The sequence below is a fragment of the Entelurus aequoreus genome, linkage group LG20 (genome assembly GCF_033978785.1).
Source record: "Entelurus aequoreus isolate RoL-2023_Sb linkage group LG20, RoL_Eaeq_v1.1, whole genome shotgun sequence".
NCBI lineage: Eukaryota > Metazoa > Chordata > Actinopteri > Syngnathiformes > Syngnathidae > Entelurus > Entelurus aequoreus.
The window spans coordinates 17181687-17186738 of record NC_084750.1 but is presented as its reverse complement, the minus strand read 5'-3'; positions in this window follow the sequence as shown (position 1 = coordinate 17186738).

Below are 5052 nucleotides of genomic sequence, written 5' to 3'. Positions count from 1 at the left end.
CAGAGTTTTTCTCCTGCTAGTATAACTTTTTTCTTGTAAAAGTACATCTTTTTATTATGTAAGATTAACTTTTTATGTCACTGCAGTATTATGCCTTTATTTTCGTAAATTTACGACTTTTCCCCCTGTAATATTCCAAAGCTTTCCTCTTAATATTGGGCCTTTATTCTTGTGAAATTACAACTTTTTTTCCCCTGTAAAATTAAAATTTTCTCTTAATATTATGACTTTATTCTCGTAAAATTACAACTTTTTCCCTGTAACATAACTATTATTTCTCCTAATATTCCGAAGGGAATAAGCGGTAGAAAATGGATGGATGGATGGATGCATTATGACTTCATTATTGTAAAATTATGACTAATTTTCTCATATTTTTTTCTTATTATTATGGCTTTATTCTCATAATATTGTGATTTTTTTTTCCAGTAAAATCACATTTTTCTTTAAAAACATGTCTTTATTCCAGTACAATTTGGACTTTTTTCAATAGACTACAAAGTTTTTCTCTTTATAGTATAACTTTTTTCTCATAAAAGTACAACTTTTTCCCCATAAGATTACAGTTCTTCTCTTTTAATATCATGACTTTATTCTTGTGAAATGAGGACTTTTTTCCCCCTGTAAAATTAAAATTTTCTCTTAATATTATGACTTTATTCTTGTAAAATTACAACTTTTTCCCTGTAAGATGACTATATTTTCTTCTAATATTATGACTTCATTATTGTAAAATTATGACTAATTTTCTTATATTTCTTTCTTAATATTATGGCTTTATTCTCATAATATTATGATTTTTTTTTTCAGTAAAATTACGTTTTTCTTTCAAAACATGACTTTATTTGAGCAGAATTTGGACTTTTTTCATTAGCCTACAAAGTTTTTCTCTTTATAGTACAACTTGTTTCTCGTAAAAGTACAAGTAAAGTGTTATTACTTTATTCTTGTGAACTTCCGACTTTTTTTCCCCTGTAAAATTACGTTTTTCTATTATTGTAAAATTATGACAAATGTTCTAATTTTTTCTCATTATTATGGCTTTATTCTCATAATATGATTTTTTTTTTCCATTAAAATTACGTTTTTCTTTAAAATTATGTCTTTATTTGAGTACAATTTGGACTTTTTTTTTTAGACTACAAAGTTTTTCTCTTTATAGTATAACTTTTTTCTTGTAAAAGTACAACTTTTTCCACCGTAAGATTACAGTTTTTCTCTTAATATTATGACTTTATTCTTGTGAAATTCCATCTTTTATTGTCCTGTAAAATTACGTTTTTCTCTTAATATCATGACTTTTTCTCGTAAAATTACGACTTTTTCCCTGTAAGATTACTATATTTTCTCCTATTATTATGACTTCATTATTGTAAAATTATGACTAATATTTTCATATTTTTTTTACTTATTATCATGGATTTATTCTCATAATTTTATGATTTTTTTTTTTTCTGTAAAATTACGTTTTTCTTTAAAAACATGTCTTTATTGGAGTACAATTTGGACTTTTTTCATTAGCCCTCAAAGTTTTTCTCTTTATAGTACAACTTTTTTCTCGTAAAAGTACAACTTTTACCCCGTGAGATTACAGTTTTTCTCTTAATATTATTACTTTATTCTTGTAAACTTCTGACTTTTTTTCCCCTGTAAAATTAAGATTTCTATTATTGTAAGATTATGACAAATTTTCTCATATTTTTGTCTTATTATTATGGCTTTATTCTCCTAATATTATGAATTTTTTTTCCCAGTAAAATTACGTTTTTCTTTAAAAACATGTTTTTATTCGAGTATAATTTGGCCTTTTTTCATTAGTATGCAAAGTTTTTCTCTTTATAGTACAACTTTTTTCTCGTAAAATTAAAGTTTTTCTCCTAATATTATGACTGTATTCTTGTGAAATTCAGACGTTTTCCCCCTGTAAAATTAAGTTTTTCTTCTTATAATGACCTCATTATTGTAAAATTATGACTAATTTTCTCATATTTTTTTATTATTATTGTGGCTTTATACTCATAATATTATGATTTTTTTTTACGTTTTTCTTTTCGTTTATCAAATCAACATATTCAAATGTTGGCCTAAAGGCTAACTAACCTAGATGTTGTGAATCTTCATAAACACACGGGACAGACATTTTTTCACAATCATGAGGAAGCCGATTTGCGAAAAGGCTGTCTCAGCAAAGACAACTCCCTGCGCTTTAAAAGGTCAAAGATGAAGGAATGTTCTTGTCACTTGAAGAAGAGTTGTCTGGTAATCAAAGTGTGACAGTGTGGGATTAAGCACACCCAATGTGCTCTGGTGACCAAGACTGGGTGAGGATTAGATTAGGATTTAGAGGCAGAGGTTCAAGGCCATTCACTTTGCTTTCTGTAAACACAAATAAATAAATAAACAAATCCTAAGGAGTGCAATGGCCGACTGAGAACCGGCGTCCTCTACAGTGCACACTTGTTTTGCATAAAGGGGATATTTTGTTCCCAAATGTGTAACTCTGAGAGAAGAAACAAACGTCCACTGCGGTGGACGCTGGTTGTCAGGAAGTGCATGTAGCATGTCCTTAAAAAGAGCATTTATTGATGTGACAGCGTAGTAGCGTGTGGAACAAGCATACACAGCCAGAGCAGCCTGGCACCTCCTCCTCATGCTGGAAACCAGCCTGGTCACACACTGTTGTGGGATGCCATCCCATTTTTCAACCAGTACTTGTTGCAAGTGAGCCAGCATGTTTTGTTTTGTTTATATTCAAAGAAAAAACATGCTGCAGCTTTATTTTATATGCTATAGGTTATTATGTACTGTACTACTTTTTTCTCTTAATATTCTGACTGCATTATTTAAAAATGTATAACAAGATTTTTTTTATAGTATGACTTTATGCTCATTAAGTTCCCATTTTTTCCCTGTAAAATTACATTTTTCTCTTAATAGTAAGAGGTTTTCTTTTTACTAATTATTATAGATTTACTGAATTTTTTAAATTACATTTATCTCTTAATATTAGAGGTGCAATTTATTTATTTTTCTCTTTCAGTATGTGAAATTATGACTTTTAAAAGAAAGTTTTTTTCTTAATATTATGACTTTATTCCCATAAAATTGCAACTTTTTTCTTATAAGTTTTTCTCTTAATATTCTGACTTCATATTTGTAAAATTAAGACATAAGATTACAAGGTTTTTGACTTTATTCTCATTAGATTCCAACTTTTTCCCATAAGATAAAATGTTTATCTTAATAGTATGATTTTATTAAAATTACTTAATTATTATAAAAGTAATGCAAATTTTGAATTACATTTACCTCTTCATATTAAAGGTGTGACTTGTTTCCTTTAAAATTTTCTTTTTCTTTTGTAGGTTGTAAAATAATGACCTTTTGAAAAGTTTTTTCTTAATATTATGACTTTATTCCTGTAAAATTGCTACTTTTTTCCTATAAGATTAAGTTTTTCTCTTAATATTCTGACTTCATTATTTAAACATTTATAACAAGATTTTTTTTTATAGTATGACTTTATGCTCATTATTTCCAACTTTTTCCACGTAAGATTACATTTTTCTCTTAATAGTAGGAGGGTTTCCTTTTACTCATTATTATAGATTTACTGAATTTTTTAATTACATTTATCTCTTAATATTAGAGGTGTGATTTATTTATTTTTCTATCGTATGGGAAATTATGACTTTTAGAAAAATAAAAGTTTTTTTTTTAATAATAAGACTTTATTCCTGTAAAATTGCAACTTTTTTCTTATAAGTTTTTCTCTTAATATTCTGACTTCACTTTTGTAAAATTAAGACATAAGATTACCTTGTTTTTTACTTTATTCTCATTATATTCCAACTTTTTCCCACAACATGAAATGTTTATCTTAATAGTATGATTTTATTAAAATTACTTAATTATTATAAAATGTATGCAAATTTTGAATTACATTTACCTCTTCATATTAAAGGTGTGACTTGTTTCCTTTAAAATTAAATTTTTCTTTTGTAGGTTGTAAAATTACTTTTTGAAAAGTTTTTTCTTAATATAATGACTTTATTCCTGTAAAATTGCTACTTTTTTCTATAAGATTACGTTTTTCTCTTAATATTCTGACTTCATTATTTAAAAAATTATTTAAAAAAATGTATAGTATGACTTTGTGCTCATTAATTTCCAACTTTTTTTCCCCGTAAGATTACATTTTTCTCTTAATAGTAAGAGTTTTTTTAAAATTAATTATTATAGATTTACTGATTTTTTTTTTTACATTTATCTCTTAATATTAGAGGTGTGATTTATTTATTTATTTGTCTCCTATAGTATGTGAAATTATGCCTTTTAAAAAAAGTTTTTTGTTAATATGACTTTATTCCTGTAAAATTGCAACTTTTTTCCTATAAGATTAAGTTTTTCTCTTAATATTCTGACTTCATTTTTGTAAAATTAAGACATGAGATTACAAAGTTTTGGACTTTATTCTCATTAAATTCCAACATTTTCCTACAAGATAAAATGTGTATTTTAATAGTATGAATTTATTAAAATTACTTAATTATTATAAAATTAATGCAACTTTTGAATTACACTTGCCTCTTCAGATTAAAGGTGTGACTTGTTTCCTTTAAAAATTAATTTTTCTCTTATAGAATGTAAAATTATGACTGAACAGTTTTTTCTTAATATTATGACTTTATTCTTATAAAATTATGACATATTCCCCTTTAACATTACGACACTTTCTCTTAATATTATGACCTTATTCCTGTAAAATTGCAACTTTTTCCCTATAAAATTACGTTTTTCTCTTAATATTCTGACTTCATTTAATTAAAAAAAATTATAAGATTTTTTTTTATAGTATGACTTAATGCTCATTAATTTCCAACTTTTTTTCCTGTAAGATTACATTTTCTCTCAACAGTAAGAGTTTTTTTTAATCAATTATTATAGATTTACTGATTTATTTAAATTACATGTATGTCTTGATATTAGAACTGTGATTTATTTATGTATTTTTCTCCTATAGGTTGTAAAATTATGACTTTTTGAAAAGTT